The sequence below is a fragment of the Lissotriton helveticus genome, chromosome 9 (genome assembly GCF_964261635.1).
Source record: "Lissotriton helveticus chromosome 9, aLisHel1.1, whole genome shotgun sequence".
NCBI lineage: Eukaryota > Metazoa > Chordata > Amphibia > Caudata > Salamandridae > Lissotriton > Lissotriton helveticus.
Window position 1 is genome coordinate 1038047932 of NC_136070.1, and position 25775 is coordinate 1038073706.

The following is a 25775-nucleotide window of genomic DNA, read 5'->3' on the forward strand; positions in this document are numbered from 1 at the left end:
GAAAAAGGAAGATTGGGATGCCATCTCAGCTTGTAAACAGAAACAAGATGAAGACACTAGTGATTTTTATTCTAGATTTGAAAAATGTTTTATTATTAATAGTGGTCTGAAAACAAGTAGTGAATCGTACCCTCATCTTTTTGTTACCAAACTAGTCGAGAATTCAAGTCCACAAGTTAAAAATCGAGTCTTGAAAGTCGAAAGCACCTGGCAAGCTAATACTCCGTCACAGATGCTTCAAATGCTCCAGTATCACCAGAACAGAATCAGGGAAGAGCAGGAACACGAAAGGAGACGTATGAAAGACACGAAAATGAAAGTATTAGTTGCACAATCTGTTCCACAAGACAGTCAGAAGAGGGGTCCGAATCAAGCCAGTCATCCTGCAGCTCCCGTTAAAGGGACCTGCAATTACTGTAAACAGCCAGGTCATTTTATAAACGAGTGTGCAGTTCTGAAACACAACATAGCTACTGGTAAAACTAAAGAAAGACCACATCCGCCTAGACAAGAACAAGTTTCACAGACTTCTCAGCCACCACAGAATGCACAACAGACAGTTACAGCACCGCAGCCTATCGCTGCAACACAGCATGTTACACAGCAGATGTACCAGTATGCACAGACAGAGTATCCAGATTATCAGCCGTATTCATGAAACAGCCTAGAGAGGGAGGTAGGCTTGCCTCTCATCGAGATACCTGTAGATCAAGAGGGTCCCTATGTACACAGTCAAGTATTAGGGAAAGACAGAAAGTTTCTGATCGATACAGGGGCAAGTAGGACTACCATTAGTCATGACGAGGTTCCAGGGGCTCCGCTCTCAGGCTCTAGAAATGTTTCCCTTGGATTTTCAGGAAAGCCTATTGTTAATGAAATATCGAAACCAGTTACTCTAGAAGTTGGTCCATTGTCCCGAACTACTGATTTGTTACTCACGAAATCTTGTCCAGAAAATTTGTTAGGCATTAAGACATTGAAAGAATTAGGAGCAGTCATTTGTTGTTCCCCAGAAGGGGTCCGCCTGTTCCTTCGAGATTTTAAAGGTCATTATGTATTACGAGATTTTGATCCAAGATTATTGAATGTACCACAGCATTTATGGGCGCAAGGTCCAACTGATGTAGGTTGTATGCATATCACACCCCATCGTGTGACTCTAAAGCAAGGTGTTGTTCTACCACGAATCAGACAGTACAAATTGCCACCTGAGGCTGTAGTAGCCTTATCCAAAATTATTGACGAGCTTATTGCCCAAGGAGTGGTTGTAGAAACTGACTCCAACGTATGTAATTCTCCTATCATTCCAGTCCTGAAACGTACAGATCCAAATGCATCTCCAGTATATCGATTAGTGATTGACCTTCGAGAACTTAATACATGTATCATACCCCAGTACCCAGTAGTCCCAGATATTTCATCCCTCTTGACAGCCATTGATTCTGAAGCTACGTTCTTCACTGTTATCGATCTCAAGAACGCATTCTTCAGTGTCCCCATTCATCCAGACAGCCAGTTCCTTTTCGGTTTCTGTTTAAATGGAAGAAGCTATAAATTCACACGAGCACCTCAAGGTTTCACAGAAAGTCCTAGCATTTACAGTCAAGCACTTAAGAGACAACTAGACAATATTCACATGCCAACTGACACTGCCCTGCTCCAGTATGTCGATGATCTACTGATCACAGCCCGTTCTGAACGTGACTGCGAACGTGCGTCACTTACAGTTCTGTATTTTCTGGCCGAGATGGGGCACAAGGTGTCCCCTTCCAAATTACAATTCTGTGTCCAGCAAGTGGTCTACTTGGGACACTTACTGTCCAAGAGGGGTAGGCAGTTGACACCTGACCGTATCCAGTTAATAGCACGTCTTCCACAGCCCAGGACACAGAAGGAGGTACGAGCTTTTATCGGCCTCACTTCTTACTGCAGACAATGGATTCCTCAGTACGCATTTCTAGCCAAGCCACTGATACATTTAACGACACAGGAGGCAGCCACATCGACTGTCCTCCCTTGGACCCAGGAACATACACTTGTTTTTAATGAGTTAAAGAAAGCCTTATGTCAAGCACCAGTTCTAGCAACACCGAACTACAGTAAGCCTTTTACACTTTTTGTTACAGAACGTGATGGTACTGCATTATCTGTTCTCACACAAGATCAAGCAGGACAATACAAGCCCTGTGCTTATTTTTCGAGCACATTAGATCCAGTGGCCCAGGCTCTGCCTGCGTGCCTCAAGTCAGTTGCAGCCACAGCTCTAGCTATCAGACAAAGTGATTCCATAGTGTTAGGACATTCCCTGACAGTACAAGTTCCACACTCCGTGGAAGTTCATTTAAACCGAACCCAGACTCAGCACTTGACAATTGCACGATTAACAGGTTACGAACTAACACTGTTTCAGCCACACATAGAAATCAGACGCTGCAACATTTTAAATCCTGCTACACTGTTACCGTCAGTTACTTCAAATCCTGCCACACATGACTGTGTGGAAGTTGTTAATACTATGACAAAGCCAAGACAAGATCTGACAGATATTGCATTACCTGATCCCGACCTGACACTTTATGTGGATGGTTCATGTATGAGAACAAGTACAGGAGAACTAGTAGCCGCGTATGCAGTAACTACTGACACCGAAGTTATAGAAACACATCGTATTGACACCCTGTCTGCTCAAGCAGCAGAGCTAGTCGCTCTGACCCAAGCCTGCATACGTGCCAAGAACTTGAAAGTAAACATATACACAGATTCACGTTATGCATTCGGAGTCGTACACGACTTTGGAGTGCTCTGGCAGGAACGAGGTTTTATGACTTCTCATGGAACAAAGATCCAGCATGGTCTCCTCATTCAAGCTCTGTTAGATGCAATACATTTACCGACAGCTATCGCTATCATGAAGTGCAAGGCACATACGAAAGTCACTGACATCATTTCCCAAGGTAACGATCTAGCAGATCGAACAGCCAAGCTTACAGCTCAGACTCCAGACATTCCAGTTAACATGACACAGACACTCATTCCAGAACAGACTACTTGTATGACAGTTAAGGACCCTACACAAGATGTCATAGATATACAGTTACATGCTACTCCCGATGAAATCAAGAAATGGTCCGAACAAGGAGGGGTCCAGACAGATCAAGGATGGTTGACGAAGGGAAAAGCCACATGGTTTCTCCCCGACTCTATGGTTCAAGTCATTATTAATACCGCACATAGTCCAGCACATCTAGGAGAAAAAGCTATGTTAGACAGTATTCAGAACCTTTAGTTCAACAAGCATTTACGAGCAGCAGCCAAGCAGAAAGTCCGTACCTGTACAATATGTTGTCAGTTCAATCCAGGTAAAAGTGTCCCGGTGGAACAAGGTGGATTCCAACCTCCTGACCACCCTTTTGAAGTCCTCCAGATGGATTATATTCAGATGGAGCGATGTCGAGGTTTCAAGTATGTCCTCGTAGTTGTATGTGCTTTGTCCAGGTGGACAGAAGCATATCCAGTCCCAGATTACACAGCCGCGACCACTGCCAGGCAGTTGGTTCGTGAGTATTTTCCCCACTATGGATTACCTAGGGTCGTGTATTCAGATAACGGCCAGCCACTCTCATCCGAGCTCATGAAACAAGTTTCCCTTCTGTTAGGGTACCAGTGGAAATTCCATTGTGTACGCCATCCTGAAGCAGCCGGTCTCGTAGAGAGACATAACCAGACTTTGAAAATCCGCATTGCTAAAGTGTGTACAGAGAAAGGTGTAGATTGGTTAATAGCCCTGCCAGTTGCTCTTTTTTATATGAGAATGGTTGCACATTCCAGATCAGGTCTGTCCCCGTACGAGGTCGTATTCGGCCGCCCTCCAAACATGTGGGGTACACCTATGCCCCGAAAGATTACAGACGTTTCCAGTAATATGCTGACAGATTACCTAGCTTCCTTGATGTCTGCCCTACACTCTTGTCGTTCACAGGTTGCCGCTGCATTTCCAGACAACACTGAGGTGAAACCGCATGAAGTCGTTCCGGGAGAATTCGTCCTGGTGCGCAATTTTGATCGTTCAAGCCCGTTGGAGCCCCGTTGGAAGGAGCCCCAGCTGGTGTTATTAACAACAAGGACTGCCGTCAAACTCGAGGGCCGCAAGGGCTGGGTGCATACCAGCCATATTAAGAAATTCCATGGATTACGACAAAAGACATTTATCAAAGACTGCCCTATTCTTAAGGACTGCCCAAACACAGACTCTGAATTCAAACTTCCCCTGTTAGAGAAAACTCCGCAGCAGGAGTATAAAACCAAACTCCGGTCTAGTAAAATAAGTCAGCCAGTTTAATTGTCTAAGTCCCTCTCGGGTGAAACGGTTAGACAGGTTCCTGACATGTATGAGATAGACCCACACAGTGAGAGAGTTAGTCAAAACTCTAAAAGATGTATTATCGTTCTATTCTTTTTGTTATTTTTGAGTCTTATGGTTACATGCATAAGTTATGCTTTACATTTATGTTTTCCAATTTCACATGTACATATGTTTTCTAATGTTACAGTAGAGCACACATTTAGTGATCTGCCTCCTCACGAGCTATCCTATCGTCTTGCTATGCGTAACAACACATTCATTCGAATGTTGCACTATTCACACCAGACCAGCAATGCCACTAATTGTTGGGTGTGTGGTCGACTCCCCCCTTTCCAGACACCGAAGGGAGTTCTGCCACTTTTTCCCTATCCGTTTTCACATAATGGTTCGTGTGGAGCATGGTCCACGTTAACGTCATCCTCAACTGATATGTCCCTTCTGAATCGAACATGTTTCCCAGACAAGCAAGGTCTTTCCCATAGAACAGGGTTAGATCTAGAAAATGAAGTATATGATTTAGGTAATTATTCCTCGAATTTCATGGTCCTGAATGTTCAGTCCGATACTACTCCAGATTTGCCTGCTATTTCAGTACTACCAGTCAAAGGCGAATTATGTGTCATAAAGAATGGTTCCGCACATGTAGGACATAGTGATTGTATTACTATTGTCAAGTATAGTGACAGTGGGAAATCTATTTTCAAAGCCTCACGTCATTCTTATTTTGTTTGTGGTCAGACCGCATATGTTCGTCTGCCCCCCGATTGGGATGGAACATGTTACATTGCCTTCCTACTGCCACCAGTTTTTCTAGCCCCATCCGATTATCACAGAAACACACATCTAGTACACATTAGACATAGAAGGGAGACTGAGTCCCCAATTGTCGATCAAACTGAAACTACTCTAGAACAATATCAAGACTTCAATAAAGGTTTCTTTTTCTTTATAGGTCCTGTCCAGAATAGTAAGTTAATACGTAGGTTAACCAGAACCCTTGAAGCAGTAGTGAATGAGACTACTTCCGCTCTAGGTAACTTAACCGAAGAACAATCTGCTATGCGTTTTGTTGTGCTCCAAAATCGTCTCGTTCTTGACGTCATACTGGCCGATAGAGGAGGAGCTTGTAGAGTCATCGGATCTAGTTGCTGCATTTTCATTCCTAATAACGCGCCGTCTGTTTATTCAGCTATAACCAGACTTCATAAAATTGCCCATCAGTTACACCAGAATCCAGGCACCTGGACATGGTCCGGTTGGCTCTGGAGTATCATATCTGCCTGGGGATGGAAAGTATTGTCATTCCTAGGTATAGCAGTAATGATCATATTCAGTTGCTGCCTCTGTTTACAATGTGGCCCTGCGATTTGCGGCATGTGTGCTACCTCTTGTATTCCTAGTCCTAAATCCCGTTCCAAGACAATTTGAGACGAGCAAATGATGCTATATGAACAGATAGATGGTATCATGAATATTGATGTTTCCTGATGGAAACGTAGGGCACAAGGAGGGAATGTGGAAAAGTAAATTTTGCCATGTTATATGTGCCTACGTGTTCCCCATACTATGTTATATGTGCATGATCGATATGCATGTATCCCCTTATGATCGATTAAAGACGCAATTATAGTTGTATCAGACTCTAGTATGCCAGTTTCCAGTTCTCGTGAAAGCAACGAGTACTAGGCCTATGTTGCCACGTTTTACAGTGTGCACGTTAATTCATTGAATTGTCCCCGTTCCTAGGCCTCAAAAAGGGCCCGGACACCAGATTCAAGTTCCAGTCTCCTGAACCCTCTCCGAGGAGCGATACAGCCCCACCTGCATCCCTGACCCTTCACTTACTTCCTGCCTCGCAGTGCCCGGCCCGGCCTGGCTCTGCCTGCCAGTCTGCCAAGAGTATGTTATGCTTCTAGTTATCAGTCCAGCCCTCCTTCTCTGCATTCCTAAGCTACTGAATCGCATCAATAGTTTCAGCCATGGTCTAGCCTTTCTGTCTCCATGTAAGAGAGTTACTGTATTAATATTCATAGAATATTCTTAGCACACGTAATACATGTAGAATTATGCACGCACCAGTCTTAGTGTCAAGTAGCCTTTGCCCTGATAACTTTTGGATTCTATCAACATGTAATCCAAACAACAGATACCAGATACACCATAGGTACATGTCGTCCTGACACCGCAGACTTTTAGTCTCCTCTTCTAGTGCAGAAGTCATAGCCCCCAGGTCTCCCTGGTAACACGTCATTGCCCGTTTGCGCGCACCACTAGGTTAAAGGTCCCAGCTGCTCAGGTAGCCCCCTCCATGTTTCCGCCCCATTCATGACACTTCTGTGACGTTTACATAACATGTCTATGTATACGCCCTGTACACGCCTTCTTGTTACATCTTTCGCGACTGCTACGAGTTACGCCTACTGCTACGCCTACTGTATTGAATGTAATGTAATTGTTTTAGTATATATATACTGTGTACTGTTACTGAAAGCTGCGATCCTGCCATTTTCCCCTGCCCCCGGCAGCTGCCATCCATTCCATTTTCATGCAGGCTATCCCGTTCCTGTCCCTTCCCTTATGTCTGATTAAAGCCTGTAAGACTCTGATACCTCGAATCCTGTCTCTTATTTATTGAGCTATCTGTTTTATTCACTGTATTCAAAAATAGTACCGGTAATTAATTATTTATTTACCACAGTGGGCTAAAGAACGGTGATGGATTAAACCCAGATCTTTTGACTGGGTGTGAGGGTTTTATTGATTCAGATGCTCCGTCCATCGCCACCCCCTTTTGTACCGCTTTTGGCCGCCATAAGTGTGGCAAGGTATGCTCAGACGTGAGTCCCTTGCTCACTTTGCCACTGGATTCAAGCAAGCTGGGCTGAAGAAGGCTGGAATGCCAGAAACCGGTCCTAGGAAGCTTGTTTCCGGTCCAGGGAAGACATGGCTTGGCAGTTCGGGCTGGACTGTTCCCATGAGGCACAGGGTCAGACTGATTTGCATATAGCCATGTCTGAACTGGGATGGCAGAGTGGGCTAAAGAACGGTGATGGATTAAACCCAGATCTTTTGACTGGGTGCGAGTGTTTTATTGATTCAGATGCTCCGTCCATCGCCCCCCCTTTTGTACCGCTTTTGGCCGCCATAAGTGTGGCAGGGTATGCTCAGACGTGAGTCCCTTGCTCACTTTGCCACTGGATTCAAGCAAGCTGGGCTGAAGAAGGCTGGAATGCCAGAAACCGGTCCTCGGAAGCTTGTTTCCGGTCCAGGGAAGACATGGCTTGGCAGTTCGGGCTGGACTGTTCCCATGAGGCACAGGGTCAGACTGATTTGCATATAGCCATGTCTGAACTGGGGTGGCAGAGTGGGCTAAAGAACGGTGATGGATTAAACCCAGATCTTTTGACTGGGTGTGAGTGTTTTATTGATTCATATGCTCCGTCCATCGCCACCCCCTTTTGTACCGCTTTTGGCCGCCATAAGTGTGGCAGGGTATGCTCAGACGTGAGTCCCTTGCTCACTTTGCCACTGATTTCAAGCAAGCTGGGCTGAAGAAGGCTGGAATGCCAGAAACCGGTCCTCGGAAGCTTGTTTCCGGTCCAGGGAAGACATGGCTTGGCAGTTCTGGCTGGACTGTTCCCATGAGGCACGGGAACAGACTGATTTGCATATAGCCATGCCTGAACTGGGGTGGCAGAGTGGGCTAAAGAACAGTGATGGATTAAACCCAGATCTTTTGACTGGGTGTGAGTGTTTTATTGATTCAGATGCTCCGTCCATCGCCACCCCCTTTTTTACCGCTTTTGGCCGCCATAAGTGTGGCAGGGTATGCTCAGACGTGAGTCCCTTGCTCACTTTGCCACTGGATTCAAGCAAGCTGGGCTGAAGAAGGCTGGAATGCCAGAAACCGGTCCTCGGAAGCTTGTTTCCGGTCCAGGGAAGACATGGCTTGGCAGTTCGGGCTGGACTGTTCCCATGAGGCACAGGGACAGACTGATTTGCATATAGCCATGTCTGAACTGGGGTGGCAGAGTGGGCTAAAGAACGGTGATGGATTAAACCCAGATCTTTTGACTGGGTGTGAGTGTTTTATTGATTCAGATGCTCCGTCCATCGCCACCCCCTTTTGTACCGCTTTTGGCCGCCATAAGTGTGGCAGGGTATGCTCAGACGTGAGTCCCTTGCTCACTTTGCCACTGGATTCAATCAAGCTGGGCTGAAGAAGGCTGGAATGCCAGAAACCGGTCCTCAGAAGCTTGTTTCCGGTCCAGGGAAGACATGGCTTGGCAGTTCGGGCTGGACTGTTCCCATGAGGCACAGGGTCAGACTGATTTGCATATAGCCATGTCTGAACTGGGGTGGCAGAGTGGGCTAAAGAACGGTGATGGATTAAACCCAGATCTTTTGACTGGGTGTGAGTGTTTTATTGATTCAGATGCTCCGTCCATCGCCACCCCGTTTTGTACCGCTTTTGGCCGCCATAAGTGTGGCAGGGTATGCTCAGACGTGAGTCCCTTGCTCACTTTGCCACTGGATTCAAGCAAGCTGGGCTGAAGAAGGCTGGAATGCCAGAAACCGGTCCTCTGAAGCTTGTTTCCGGTCCAGGGAAGACATGGCTGGGCAGTTCGGGCTGGACTGTTCCCATGAGGCACAGGGTCAGACTGATTTGCATATAGCCATGTCTGAACTGGGGTGGCAGAGTGGGCTAAAGAACGGTGATGGATTAAACCCAGATCTTTTGACTGGGTGTGAGTGTTTTATTGATTCAGATGCTCCGTCCATCGCCACCCCCTTTTGTACCGCTTTTGGCCGCCATAAGTGTGGCAGGGTATGCTCAGACGTGAGTCCCTTGCTCACTTTGCCACTGGATTCAAGCAAGCTGAGCTGAAGAAGGCTGGAATGCCAGAAACCGGTCCTCGGAAGCTTGTTTCCGGTCCAGGGAAGACATGGCTTGGCAGTTCGGGCTGGACTGTTCCCATGAGGCACAGGGTCAGACTGATTTGCATATAGCCATGTCTGAACTGGGGTGGCAGAGTGGGCTAAAGAACGGTGATGGATTAAACCCAGATCTTTTGACTGGGTGTGTATTTTATTGATTCAGATGCTCCGTCCATCGCCACCCCTTTTTGTACCGCTTAAAGCCTAAAGTTGGCAGAAGCTGCATTTATGTTATGTCTATAAAGGTGCGGAGATCAGACCTCATAACAATTCTGTATCGTGTTATTCCTGAAGCTTCAGCACTCTCTGTACAGACATAGTTTATTAAGCAAAGCTGATAGCAGAGCAATAACATATTATTCTCATGTAAACCACAACGGGCTACTAGGTTGAAAGCTAAATCACCAATTAAGTGTCGTGTGCAGAAGCAGCAAAAAGGAAAAATGGCGTTTAAACATTTAATAAGCCTATGCTAACTTAACACATTATAAAGATAAACAGTAGCTATATGACAACCCCCATGATCCGAGCACGGATAAGATAAGATAAGATAAGATAAGATAAGGGCAACTTCATGAGAGCAGAGTTCAAGAACTATGAACAACGTTATAATCATAAAAAACTACATGAACCAAATCAAAATTCAAAAATGTCAATTTCAGAATTCAACAGCACTCAAGTCAATAGGACTGGGGGGGGTGAAAAAATGCAAAAATAATTTGGGCATCATCATAAACTAATAAGGGTCATCAAAGCAAGACCGAATATGCAAAATATGCAGCAACAGCCTCCAACAGGAAATCACCGTCTTCATCCGAAAACAGTTCAGCCATCCAATTCAAAAGAGGAAAAGAACAAACATGTTCTCCAAGCACCGGAGCCTCTATTACCATCAGAGGACGACTTGGTGGGTTCTCAAGAAAGCTCAGTGCCAAGAAATCTTGCGCTGCTGCGAGAATGTTCCAAGGACCCATTAGTCCATGCATCGCTGCTAAGGCCATAATCCTGTCGCCAGTACAAACCAACTCGTGAGTAACGATGGGACTCATCAGCTGATTAAAGTCGACTTCAGGAGAAACCGGTCCGCAGAGACACAAATCAATGGCCCAGTCAAAATCACAGCTTAGGCAATGCAACACAGGCTGGGCACAGGTGAAGTAGGAAAATCGAAACGATAATCCATATGCCGTGTTTAAAATCGCAAGCGGCAGCGCGCCATAATATTCAAGCATCCGGTTGCGAAACAGCGCCAGGAGGGGCTGGGCGGCTCCTTCCACATGTGGGGCATCCATATTTAAGGAAGCAAACATTCACTAGAACAGCTGCCGCTAGTGCCAGTAAAACCGGGAATCCACCAAACAAACTCGAAAAAATGGAATGGAAGAAAGCAGGGATGACTCCAAAGATTTTTTCAAATGAAGTTACAAGACCACTGCTAACAGTTTTAAAAAATTGCGCCAGCCCAGTTGTGGAGGACGCGTTAAAGATAGAATGTACCATCTCGCTGAAAAACGGTAAATCAGTATTTAAAAGGGCCTGAACCTCAGTCCGTGTATTAGCTATGTGAAGAACGAAAGTCTCCCTAGCCGATCTCAAGGCCACTTCTTTCTGGGACAATAGAGCCCTTATTCTGCTCATGCCGTTGAACTCTGCTGTCAAGGTTGGGATGCGTGGCCAGATGGAAACATCCCTATTTTCATGTGTGGGTGGGTACAGAACATTTCTGCAGCAAACTACACGCTCAGTTACGGTTACCACATAAGCAACACCTCTAATTAACCCGCAACAATCTTCATTATTTAAAAGTAAATAACTTCCGTTTCCCAGCAAGGTAAAAGTCGGGGTGATTGCAGGAACTGGAGTCCCTTTTAAAACACAGGCTAAGTGTGGCCGGTCTTGGTTACAAGAACCGTGCAATTGTATATGCCTACACATTAGCGAGTGGTCTGGTGTTTCTGTACACTCCTCCCCATTCAGATAAACCTCCTGTCCGTCTTTCAAACATCGATAAGTGAAAGGAAGGGACCAGACTTCATGTAGAAAAGCACTACCCAAGGGCTCATAGCGACCTATGGCAACATATCTCATACAATTTGTAAATTTATATAAAGCAAAAGGTAATGTTATCAAACCGTGGATAAGCCACGTTGCAGCGTTGGCCTCTGCCACAGAAAAAGGCAAGGACTCCAATCTCTCAATATGTAACATAGAAAATGAAGCATCTCGCATGGAAAGCAAGCGCTGCTTTTCAGTCAAATTAAAGGGGGCAAAGAGAGAAGAAACATTCATGTAGGTCCATGGCACCTTGCCAGATTTAAACGTTTGAAGGGTCCATGCAAATTGCATGATAGAACGTAATTGATTCTGACCATGGTACAACACAGACACTTCATCATGCACAATATCCACTACAGAAGACACAATATTATCTAAAGTGTAAATGCGGGAAGAAAGCATGTTAATACTATTATCTACCACAGCAAGCACTTTTTCGAGATTGGCTTGATCTATAGCTCTAAGGCGTGTCGCTGCCTCAATTTGTGATGTCTTCCAGATTTCATTGTAAACAGCATATATCCATCTTTTTGATCTACCACTAGCCGGGCCTTTGATGAAATCATTCAAATCTACATCATCATTTAACTCTGCAAGATGTAATTTAACTGCATACAATTTAGAATGTTTCAGCCAATTTTGACATAATTTGCCCACAGAGTAAGTTGTGACAGAATGTTCGGTTTCAAAACGTGGATCAGGTCTGACCTGTGTAAAGCCATCAGATAAACCCAGAAAACGGTGCTGGCATGAATCAGCACTCCTGTGCCACATCAGCCAACCTTTTGGATCAATACTGGATATATTAAAGGATGAATTCAGTAATAGGGTCTGTAAGTCCCTAATCGAAAACTGAGTATAATTACTCCAGCCAGAATATTCTTCTAACTCAGGGATGGTTGGAGAATTTAATTTTTTAGAAGTAGCCAATCCAAAGCATGTCGTCTGTGAAATAGAAGAATTCAAAAACAACATTTGATTCGGGATGAGACAAGCACGGTGCAAAGCCTCAGTGCCTTGTACCTGCCAGCTTTTAGAACCCCAAACAGATTTCAAGTCAATAGTTTCCTTCCATAATTCATAGCCGCCAACAGCCAGCTGATCAAGAAAGGACTTCGAGTACAATAATTTGGTATTGGTAAGTCTAACCTTGGACATAGGCTTCTGTGTCATTTTGAAATAAAAGGACTCGGGATTAGACTGATTGAAGTCAGTAAAATAAGTGTACTTTTTCAAAAAAAGTACTCGACTGCCTTGTTTAGGAGCTGGGCAATGCTCCCATTGTGTATAATTTACAGTATTCCTTCCGGATGCTGTTTTATGTAAGAAGTGATTGCCAAAATGTTGAAAGCAAAACAAATCACCATAATTAGCAGATTCTAAGTACAAATCTTCCGCATCAAAGGCAGCATAGTATTTCAAATCAGAAAACAAAGACTCTACGGCCTGAACATCCCAATCATCAGAACGTATGTTTTGTTTCACTACATCCCCCATGTTAACTCTAAGTACATTGGGGACATTAACAACCTCTGTAGGGCCATGAATTTGAAACCTAACGGCATCCCACACTATCCCATCAAGGACTGGCCAAGCAGTGATATTAACAAATGTCAAGTCTCTTTTCAATCTGTGTGCAGAATGCGATGAGGAAAGGGGGGTCAAAGTTCCATTTAGATGTTGAATGCATGTTCTTTCTTCAACATAGTGTCCATTTATAATTCGGAAAAAATAAAACACAAACCCAATTGACATTAAAAGGTAAATTGAAAAAAGCACCAGCCAAATATATGTCCAAGGGGGAATCAAAAAATGTTTTTTAAATAAGCTGGCATAAACTGCAAAACGTGAGGGTCTTTTCGAAGCATTGGAAACAGTGTCAAAAGAAAATCTGGATTCTGTGGCCAAACGTGCTTGCAGGTCAGGCATGGACAAGTCAGTGGGATAAGTATAGTCTATTTCATCATGGTCTGTACCGGGCAAAGTACTTAATAAAGGACTGAAAATTGTAGGTAATTCGATGGCCACTTCAGTTTCATGATTAGAAGCAGTGGGCAAAACTGAATTTCTCACAGTGGAAGGACAGGAAACAGCCGGTGTCATGCTAAGAAGAATCGGCCACTCTGTGTATCTTGACATTGTCAATTGAGATAAACCTGTTTTCCTTACGACCAGGAAGTGGTGGTAAAATGACTGTTCTTGTGCCCTTCACTCCAAGCACTGGAACCGGAGCTCGGTATGATGGACCGAATTCTTTCTTGTTATCGATCTTCTCTCGAACCTGTGCTCCAACTTGGGGTAGCCAGCCGACTACCGGGATCTGCAACGCAACATCCGATGTGGAGGGCAAATGGTCCTTTGCAAGACTGTCTCTAGTCTTTTGTAGATCCTGTAAAACATTGTAATGTTCATCTACGTCAAAGGATGTGGCGCGAGCCACGCAGTCTAGACCGTCAAGGTCAGGGACGTACATCTTGATGCCAAAGAGCATTTTGTATGGGGTCCGCCCACCCAGAGACCTTCTAGGGAGATTATTAAGAGCACGCTGCACGCCATAGAGGTGGGCCAGCCAGTTTCTGCCAGTGCCCATAACTCGAGCTGTCAAAGATTGCTTTAAATCACGGTTCATTCGCTCCACTACACTATTACCCTCAGGTCTGTAGGGAGACGAAAACTTGACTTGGACCCCCATCGAATTCATGGCATCCTTATACGCCTTAGAGGCGAAAGCCGGACCCTGATCCGAATGGAAGGTACCACAGGCAAAAATCCCTACAAAGATACGCAAATCTCTAATGACAGTCCGTGAATCAGCGCTGCGATGGGGCCAGACCCACACAAAGCGTGTGCATGAATCAACTGCTACTAAGATGTACTTATACGCAGTATCAGAGGAAAAAGGACCGCAGTGATCTAAATAAACACCTAGTGGTTTATTAGAAATGTACAACTGTGTCTGTGGCGGACGCGCAGCAGTCGAAGGTTTAATCTGCTGGCAAATGTCACAAAGAAGGACATAATCACGCGTCTGTTTGTACAGTCCCCGCCACCAGAAACGTTGTTGTAATAGAGTCACAGTGGCCGAGACGCACGCATGCGCAGACGCCACACCTTCATGTGCCGCTGTAATCAAGTCAGCCCTGCGATCCGAGTTGGGAATCAAACGTTCTCCAACATCAGGAATTTTCACAAAAGGAACCTTTTCGGGACTTAAGTGGTATGTGTACTTCGAAGGGAACCCCGCAGGATGTTTACCTCCCTTCTCAGTGGCAGCAACAGCCGCCAAGATGTCACTATCAATCTTACTTTTGGACAGTGTAACTGCTGCAACTAAGTATGTAGACACCGCTGATTTCGCCGCTTCATCAGCAAGCGAGTTACCGACAGCGTGGACTCCAACACGCTGATGGCCGAGAGTATGAATTACAAAAACGAGTGGCAACGTAGCCTTAAGCTCCGCCACTCGAACCCAGATCATCTTGTGTTTTTTTGTGCTACCCTTGGAAGCACGAAAATCATTCTGAATCCAAAAGAACAAGTTTTCATTGTAAGACTGGACACAGTAGTAAGAATCACTCACAACAAGAGTAGTAACACTAGGATCAGCGTACTCCAACGCTAGTAAGAGAGCACGAAGCTCTGCCAACTGTGCGGTGCAATCCCCCAGAGGCAGCGTGTGCACTTCCCTGGATATGAACTCATCGTTCACCATGGCACCGACCACAATGGCGCAAGCGGAAACGTAGGCATGTTTTGAGCCATGCGCAACCTGCGCCGAACCATCAGTGTAAATGATGCAATGGAAGTCCTCCAAAGGTCGCATAGCTAGAGGAGCAGGATGAACGAATTCATACTGCAAGTACTCTTGCGACCGTAATGAGGCGTCAAAAACAAACGTGACATCCGCGGACATCTAGGACGCAGCCCACTGAATCCACTGAGGGTGCAAAGCTTTTGAATTTGGTACACTGGCTTTCGTAACTGCCTCCAAATGAGGACAGGGTGTAACAACCAACATGCGTTTCCCCTGTGACAGAGCTCGTTCCTTAAGAATCGCCATCTGCACAGCTGTTAAAACCTTTTCCACAGTGGGAAAACGCATCTCAGCCGAAGTGTACAAGTGTGACTTGTAAGCAATAGGTACTGTGTCTCCTTCATTAAAAGTGAGGTACGTGAAACCCACTGTCCCCGGAATTATTCTTATCACCAGGTTGGTGTGGTTATCACGAGTCAGCAAGAACTTAGAAGCAAGCAGATCAGCCTGCAACAACTGCAAGATGGCTGAGTGCTCAGGCAGCCAGCATGATTTTGAAAAAGTTGGTTGTATCAAAGCATACAAAGGCTTGATACGCTGGGCATATTCCGGAATGTATGTCCTCCCGAAATTTAAAAAGTCCAGTAAAGACTGTAATTTTTTCAGTGTTGTAGGAGCGCGCAACTGTGCGCATTTCTCCAAGAAGTGAGGTGCCAAACCTCTACCTTCATTGTTGAGCTCATAACCCAGGAACAACACTGTGTACTCAGCAATGTGCGATTTTGCAAAGTTAAATTTGTAACCCATGTCTGCAAAGTTACAAATAATTGAATTTACACGACACAGATGCTCCCAAATTTCGTCGTCTGTGAGATATATGTCATCCACATACGAACAAGCATGGGTCGATTCTCTCCAAAAGAGAGACTATGCGTGCGGTAAATATACCAGGACTATTCTTATAGCCCATTGGGAGACGCCAGAATTGTTTTTGGACCCCAGCGCATGTAAAACTGGTCCATTGGGAGCTAAAGCTGTCCAATCTGTGGGCATAGAAACCGTTGGATATGTCAAGCGTTGTTTTAAAATGCTTACGCACTAGACTATCCACTAGGGCAGAGCCGTGAGTATTCTGTACTGCACAGTTACGGCAATGCGAGATCAAATGCCGGTAATCCAATACCAAACGATACGATCCGTCAGGCTTGGTCACAGTAAAAAGAGGATTATTCATCGGTGACACACACGTTTAAATAACTCCCTGATATTCCAATTGTTCAAGGATTTCCGCGACGGAAGCCTTGGCTTCACGTCGAATAGGATATTGAGGTTGAGGCTGCGGCTGAGACCGCAAGGGAATTTCGTGGCATGGGGACAATTTATCCCAACCACATTGGTTACGGTACAGAGCCGGAGCGAGAGCCCGAGCCCACTCTTCTGCAAAATGCTGCGCATGCTCTTTCGAGACAGTGTTCGCGAAACTGGGGAGGATCACCTCCTCCCCTCGTGGCGCCGCGAGCACAAAAGGTGGGGGCCAGTCAGCCTCCGAAAGCAAAATATCATACGTAGAAGAAAGATTTTCCCAAAATACCCCTTAGATGGTACGCTGTATGTCACCTTCAATTAACAGGACAATTTCATAAAGTCTTTCAAGGGGAGCAAGTCTTGTATCGGCTGTTTCTATTACAACGTAGACATCAGTCGCTGTCACCCTCAGTAGTGGACGCAGCGCCTCTCTCACTATGGTAATCTCTGCCGCGCTGTCCAGCAAGGTCAGAGCCCACGTCAGATTCCGAAGCCGCGTTCCCACTATCTGTGGCATATCGATGCGCTGTTAAGGCTGCAACTTTCTTTTTCGCAAACTGCGGTCTTTTTGGCGTAGAATCCTCCTGCTTCGCTGCGCCGTCTGTCTGGCGGGGCTGGCCACGTCCTTGTTGGCCACCACGTCCCCTCCCGCCTCCTCCTCCACCGGTCTTCGGGGCCGATGAGTCCTGAAAGGAACGAGGAGAGCGTTGATCAGAAACCTGAAATCGATCAGGTGATTTAATCATCGCGCGATCGCGCAAGTCATAAACTCTCTCTGTCGGCGCAGAAACTTGTGGCGCAGGATAAGAATCCTGAGTCTGCTTTTGTTGCTTCCCCTGTTTCTGTTTCTTAGGCCAATTTTGTTTTTTGGACTTGGGCTGGACATCTGCCTCAGCAGACTGCCCTTGTGGTTGTTTTTTCTCCTTGACCTTTACTCGTGTTACATATAGTTTTATATGCGGCCACAACTATCTTCGCCAACTGTCGGGGTTTTTCGGCATCGGGTAGAGCAGCCAAAGCATTCGACACCTGAAAGTTCACCGCATCTCCCTTTATATTGGAGAGGATGAGATCGCTAACAATCGCAAAAGAACCACACAGGCGCATACCCAATTCAACCGCTGCTTCCGGTCCGTGATCATCCTGAACATGTTTAACGATCGTAGGCAGTACGGACATAGATGGGGTGCCGAAACACCTCGCATACACAGCCGCAAAAGTTTTCCCCCAGCTTTCACAGTCAACGAGTTCAGGAGTTAAATCCTTAGGTAAAGTAATCGTCAACATTCTATGTTTATCAGCAGGAGTAGAATTCGGAAACACAGCCTCCAGTTGGTCAACTTTCTCGGCAAGCCAGAAAGGGAATTCATCTTTATCATCAGGGCGCTTACCAAAAACCGAATTGACCATAACCGGATTGAGCTTTAAACTGCCATGTTCTGTTTGAACAGCCGGACCCCCCGGGGGACCACCCGGGAGGTGTCGACCTATGTATTGCACTAATGCACGAATCACGGCAATCAAAACAACATGTAGTCTGCGAATATCTGCTAGGGGACAAGCGTCGTGATTCGGGTGCGGGGTGAATCCACCCAATGCAGGCCAATTTGTGCCTGGAATGGACAAAGAACCCAACCTCGCAGCGGACAAAGAGTGGGGTAGGGCGCCATCAAACCAAACGCGATGCTGCCAATGATCAATAGGTATTTCCAGTGCCCTGTATGGTGTATATTCAGCCGGTACAGGTGAGGGTGTGTAGGTGTGGAACACACCAGAATTCGCGTCTATTGCCGGAAACGTTACCCACGAATAAAACAGTTCGAAAGGGAACGCCGGATCAGCACACACCACTAAGATCACAGCTAAGCCATCCACAGGGACCTGATAAGTCTGTAAATGGTTGCGCACCGCAGTGCGACTATGCTGCGGGACGTTCACAGCCTGCGCCATGATCACACCGGAACTACTGAAAAACAAAGGAAACTTTGTAGCACAACTGGGTAGTAATTCAAAGAAACCGTTTTAGATAGATTCAAGCTTGAAAAGACCTATTACAAAAATAGGTAGGTTTTTCCGACACCACCGTTTTCCGGAAACGATAGTGAAGGGGTTAAGGTTTGAATGATATACTACTCGAGTGTCATGATATAAGACCACCAACGTATGGGCGCCATGTAGCAGGGTTTCTGTTCTCCCACAGAACTGTGCACAGAGGATTGGAACCTCGGCGAATTAGGGTGACCCAAAACTCACCTCAGTACCCAACAAACCCCTTACCGAGCTAGCTAGAGTGTTTTATTGGTCATAACAAACTCCCAATGTTTAGACAAACCAGAACATGAACTTACGATACCTCAAGTTACGTGGAACACATGAGCACTCTTTCGTTATATAATCATTTCAAACCAGAACTTGGAGTAAATGAGGACACGTGCACATTTGAAATATTTATTTACTAATGCCGTTTTCTCAAACGCAGTATCTTAGATAATACAAGGAAACATATTATCAGAAGCAAAGTTATCAGCATAGTTACTAGTCCATAGAAAGCAAACGGTGACAGCATGTTAACATGCTGTAATGAATAAGAGTTAACAACACTTATTTCTCACCCTCCCTAACTCACATATTATATTAATAGCTAAGAAGGTCTCTTTGGGTTTTAACAGGGCGGGCCCATACCTCAGGATCCTAGAATGAAGAGATCACATCAGCATACACCAGCTCTCTCTGCATGCGAACAGCATCAAGTTGTCAAGACTGGCTACGTCGTCCCTTACCATGTCTTGGAGCTGAAGCCTCTAGGATGACGTAGAATATTTCGCAGAGACGCAAGGGACCAACTTCCCAAACTACTAACTAAACCTTACTGAACTATTATTCACAGCAAGATTTAAATTAGAACTTAGGGAGGAGGGCCGGTACTGGACGTTGAGTGGTGGGTGGTGGATCTTGCTGTCGACCTGTGAAACAACAAGCACCAAGATTATACTCAGTTGCTAAACTTAGTATCTCCTAACTACCCTATGTCTTAGACTACCCTTCCCACAATTGTTAAAGAGATTGTCTTGTAGCCTAAGCGCCTACCTGCGATCAGTGTTGTCCTGTCTTCGTCCAGTATTTCTTTGTCTTGTCTTGTCGTGATGGTCAAGGCGTCAGATACCTCTTGTTGTCTGTCTTGTGCTGTCCTTCTTTGGGAGATCACTTAGAGTGGGTCTAGAAACAAGGGAAAGCAATTTAGGAAATATTTCTCAAAATATTTGTTCTTCTAAAAATACACTGGCTCCTTTATTTTCACTCACTTTTACGACTTGTCTCTCTCTCCTTCCAATTAGGGCTTCTCTTTTGTGGATTGAAGAGTATACATTTTTGACACCGAAAACACTCCAAAAGGGTATCTTTCTTTCACATCACACTGTACAGTTATTAATTTAAATAGAAATCAAAAATGAAGTTTGCGCTCTTTACCAAGAAGAACTCTTGCGTTTTCAAGGAAAAAAGAAAATCACAGAACACTGTTCCATCAAGCGCTAACAATCAGCAAAACTAAATGTCACTTTTAACTTTTATATTATTAGTAAGTCTTTGATTCTTGACTGGTTTAACCTTCCGATTCCTTGTAGCTAAAAAAAGTTATGTCCAAGGTCTTTCTTGCGTGGGGCGCCTTTGAAGGAAATTAAAAGAACTGTACTTAGCTTTCCTTTTTAGAAGAGAATCGCTCTGGAGATTGCTGCTTTCCGGTCTGAAGTCTGAACCTTCCTGTTCCAAGGCGACGTTCCACGGGACTCCAAACACGAACTTCCCTCGAAGCTAGGCGGAAGGCAAAGCGGCTTCTGGAAGGTCGGGTGCGGTTTAAATACGGAACCGCACCCAGCCACACCCAGTCACGCTCAACCTCCCGCTCCCAGCCGCGCACCGGCAAAATGCGTGCGATGCGCAACTACTGGGTCCTTAACTCAGAGCCCTCTTACCTGAAAGGAAGCTGGACATAGCTCTCCAAAGCTGCGCTGAGGTAAAGGCTCACAGTAACAGGCAAGGCTCACAGAGGTAACAAAGACCTTTTTACTGACCTCACGGGATAAATGACAGGTAAAGGCAACAAAAAGCAAAATTGAGGCAAAGGAATATCATTACAAGAATTACAGTAAAAATCTAAATTACAGTACATAATCACACTGACATTTGTAGCGTGCTGGGTGCACGGGAAAGGGGTGGGTTTTCTTGAAGGGGTCATGAGGTCCTTTTCAATAGGAGGATCTACGCTTCATGACACAAGTGTGTATCTGTGTTCTAAGCAAAGCAATATAAAACCCGCCTAAAGCCTAAAGTTGGCAGAAGCTGCACTTATGTTATGTCTATAAAGGTGCGGAGATCAGACCTCATAACAATTCTGTATCGTGTTATTCCTGAAGCTTCAGCACTCTCTGTACATACATAGTTTATTAAGCAAAGCTGATAGCAGAGCAATAACATATTATTCTCATGTAAACCAAAACGGGCTACTAGGTTGAAAGCTAAATCAACAATTAAGTGTCGTGTGCAGAAGCAGCAAAGAGGAAAAATGGCGTTTAAACATTTAATAAGCCTATGCTAACTTAACACATTATAAAGATAAACAGTAGCTATATGACACTCTCATTCAACCTTTTAGAGCGGCAAGTAGGAATAAGATGGGAGCGTTGGGTCAAGAGATTCGAGAGGTACATGGAGGCCACAGATGTGACAGAGGTCAAACAACTGGGTCTGTTCCTAAATCTAGTGGGTGATGACGTAGACGATCTACTAGTAACCCTACCAGAAGATGAGACATCAAAGTACAAATTTGATCCACAGAGAAACATTGATTTTGAGCGATATACCTTCACAATAGCATTTCAACACACGGATGAATCATTAGATGATTTTGCGACGCGACTGCGGAAACTAGTAAATCACTGCGAATTCGACAAGTACGACAACGAACAAGCGATTCGCCTGCGCATCATTGAAGGATGCCGTGACACGGACATCCGTGCGAGAATCCTGAAGGAACCAACCTCACTGGAGAAGATCCTGTCACTGGCAAGGGCTGAGGCAAGAGCAACAGTGCAAGCAAAACAGATGGAGCGGGGAAAGGAACGGCGAGTCGAACAGGCACACCGCATGGCAGAGACCAACCGCACAAGCAGCTGGAAAAAGGGACACAACGAACAGGCGACAAAGAAGCAACCTGAATCAACCTGCTACAGATGTGGACTTGAGTTTCCACACAGAGGCACGTGCCCGGCCATGGGCCAAACATGCAGGAAATGCAACAGAAGCAACCACTTTGCCAGTGCATGCCTGGAACTGCAGTTCAGAAGTGAAAGAGGAAGATCGTGAAGACCGCGGATGATGACGAGCAGGCATGTCAGACATGTGGAAACAGCGAACCGAAGCTCCTCGGTAGAGTCAGGAGAAGAAGAGGAAGAAGAAAAGGTAGAACGACTATACCTCATGTCAGACACTGCTGCCATGCCCACTGAGGAAGGCAGGAATCAAGAAAGTATCTGCCTCGTGAACAAGAACACAATAAAGAAGACGGAGTCCGTGACTATAGCGGTGGGACCACAAAAAGCACACTTCGTGCTAGACAGCGGAGCAACATGTAATATCATGTGTGTGTCGGAATATGAGAAGATGGAAGCAAAGCCGGTGTTGATGCCGTCAAAAGTCGAGGTATTCACGTGGGGGTCAAGAAAACCAGTGACGAACATGGGAAAGTTCACAGAGAATATGACATACAAAGGCCAAACCGTAAAGGAAGAAATTCACGTGCTGAAAGGGGACATTCCGGCACCCTACCTATTGAGCAATGTCACAGCACAGGTGATGGGCCTCCTCGAAATGACATACCACATGTCAGAGAAGAAAAGCATCTTGAAAGAATATCCAAAACTTCTCCAAGGACTAGGGAAATTAAAAGGGCGCCAGATAACACTGCACATCAACGAAACTGTCAAGCCAGTGGCTCAACACCACCGGCGAGTGCCAATACACCTGCAACCGCAGGTAGAAGAAGAGATTCAAGCACTGCTCAAGCAGGACATCATAGAGCCAGCCGAAGGACCGACGCCCTGGGTATCACCAATAGTGGCAGTGCCGAAGAAAAAAAGTCCAAGATTCGCATCTGTGTCGACATGAGAATACCGAACACAGCAATTGAATGAGAAAGACACCCCGGACCTCACCTGGATGATATGATCAGTTGCCCAACAGGCACCAGACGTTTCTCCAAACTAGACCTGTGCAAGGGATATCATCAGCTAGAGCTCGACCCTCAGTCCAGATATATCACGACGTTTTCCACGCACCTGGGACTCTTCCGATACAAATGTCTGAGCTTTGGAATATCATCAGCTGCTGAAATATTTCAAGAAACAATACGGCAAGTAATAAGGCCAGTGAAAACAGTCTGAACTACAGTGATGACATTCTGGTGTTCGGCAAGTCAGATGATGAACACGACAAGGCACTGCGAGAGGTGTGCTCCCAACTAGAGCAGGCGGGGCTGACACTTAATGAGGACAAGTGCGAACTGGGGCGAGACGAGCTGGTGTTCTTTGGTCACATCTTCTCCAAAAAAGGAATGCGACCGGATAGCAGCAAAGTGGACACGCTAGAGAAAGCAAGACACCCAAGTGACGTTGCAGAAGTGAGGTAATTTCTCGGCCTTGCTAGCTACTGCGCAAGGTACATAAAAGACTTTGCCACAGTGAGCGCACCCCTGCGAGAAATAACTAAACAAGGCCAGACCTTTGCATGGACCGAGGAATGCAGCAAAGCATTTGAAGAGATCAGGCACGCGGTGACAGCAGTAGATCACCTTGCATACTTTGATCCGCGGCTTTGCACCGAATTGACGGTGGACGCGAGCCCAGTGGGGCTGGGTGCAATACTAGCACAAAAGGAGAGTGAGGGTTTTTTTGAGAGAGGTTCCACTCCTTAGTTCCCTAGAGTCAATTAAACAAAAACAAATGAAAGGAGTGTCCTCGGGACCCAAGGTCCTAGCATGGAGAGCGAGCACTGGAGAAAGAAAGAGTTCTTTCTTTGTTAGGAAACCCCTCACTCACCGACCTGGTCGGTGACATGCTTCATCATCTGGGTCCACCCGAGTGACCGAGTGCCACTCAGGTGTGCTTCGGCGCCTGCAACTGCAGTGGAGCTGGGTTTTTTTTAATGAGTGAAGTGGTGAAATTAAAAAGTGTGCTACATGTACTCCCTATCAACTTTAATGTGGAGTCAGTGAGACACTAGTAAAAACAGGTGGGATACTACTATTGGTATGATTCGACCAAGGAGTATCAGTCTTTTAGTTGTGAAATGGTCAACATGTGGATTGTCGGTTTTCGTCAGGACTAAGAGGAGCCGGGAGGTCTGCACACGCTAAGGTGCACCCTTCCCTGGCTCACCAGTATGCTAGACCGTGTACTTACGTTTTAGTTTTGCTTACAGCTTTCTGTGTAAGGACAATCTGAAACAATAAAACACAACATAAAGGTAGTGCATGGGTATACAATTGTGTTCAAATTCTCTCCATGCGGTGTGTTTATCGCCTCCGTGATGCTCATTGTTGCATGCAAACAATGTGTTCAGACGTGCATGCTATATTACACCATACTGTGAGGTGCCGAATAGTGTGACCCAGCTGTGTTTTTATATACTCTTTTTTGCACACACTTTCCCACTTGCATTCATCGTCGATCAGTGGGTAATTTGCGTTCAACGTAGTGGTTTTACGGACGCTATATGGCTGAATTCAGTTGCAATGTGCATACAGTCAACGGATATGTGTGCACACATTCTCACAAAATGGGGTGAGGTGGCCAAGTTATCTTTCACTAGTGATCAGATTTAAAAATGCTTGTGATGTCATAAAAAGTACATTCATCATCGGACATACTAGTATTTATTAGTAAAAGAGCCCCATGGATGCCAGTCGGGGGCCGCCTATGAGCGTTCTAAGAATAGGGAAAAAACAAATACCAGCATTTTTGTTCATCGCCGTTTTTTTTAATATATTGTGGGATCTCAGGGTAGTGAGGTGCGGGTCTAGCCTCCCCCTCCTATCTCCCAAACACTTACTTGTCAGAAGGCAGTGGCCCGTCGGATACCTATCCATACCGTACGGCATCCCAAGGATAATGCGCGCTGCACTTCCGTGAGTTTAAAGCGGGTGCCGTGCGATTGGACGGGTGTCGACCAATCAGGGCGCTCAATGTTCGGTCATGTGACTGTGGCTCCGGTAGCGTGATCGGAGCGTCCTAGGGATCTGCTCTCAAGTTGTTAATAAGTGTAAACGAGGGGCTCTATGTAAAGTGGTGTTTTTATCGCAATGAGAACTTTATTGTTCATTTTTTACATGCGAGCAATAGGTTTTAGCTCATCGGTTCCTAAGTGTGATAAACAGGGGATTGACTTATGCTTATGTACCCCCGGGGCTCTGGCAGAATATGTCTCTCTGCGATACTAATATGGGCAGATTTTTTGCATAGTTTGGATTGAAACAATACCTTGCTCTGCCTGATGGATAATCAACCCTGAGATATAAAGATATATATATAGTCAGTGAGCAAGGGCACAGCCGGTGCCCGAAACGCGTTTGACAAGGCTTTGCACCCTGTATGCACGAATAAAAATATATCACCAGTGAAAGTACTTTGAGTCTGGCTGTGGCGTCATTTGGTGTCCCGTTCTTGTCCGCACGGAAAGTGCATTGAGGGACAGGCTGGAGCTTATATATATATATATATGTATATATATATATATATATATATATATATATATATATATATATATATATATATATATAAAACACGGGGCTAAACAATGAGTAGAAAGGGTGGCTAGTGTTACTTATTGAATGGGGCCACATCCTGTGTTACCAAGTCCTGGATTTGTATAGCTGGTCGGTGCATGGATCATCTTTGTCTAACCGTATACCAGGGTATATTATCATTCAATCCAGTTATGTTGGTGGAAAGTCTATAAATCCATCTCTGTTCTTTTTCGAACAGACGTTGTGATGTATTACCACCTTGTTGGACAGGTTCAATTATGGTCCACCTCATGTCATTCGTGGTGTGGTTCAGTGCCAATAAGTGTTCTGTTAATTTGGTGGTCGCCTGTTTGCACCTGATTGTGCTTCTATGTTCACAGATGCGTTGTTTTACTTTCCTCCCGGTCATACCCACATATTGTAAGCCACAAGGGCAGGTCACTAGGATTGACCACGTTTTGACTATTACAATTGGTGTGGGTCCGCTGTGTCCAGACCTTTCCTATTTCCAGTTGTAGAGTTTTAGTGGCAGTGGTCAGGTGGCACACACTACAATTGCCACA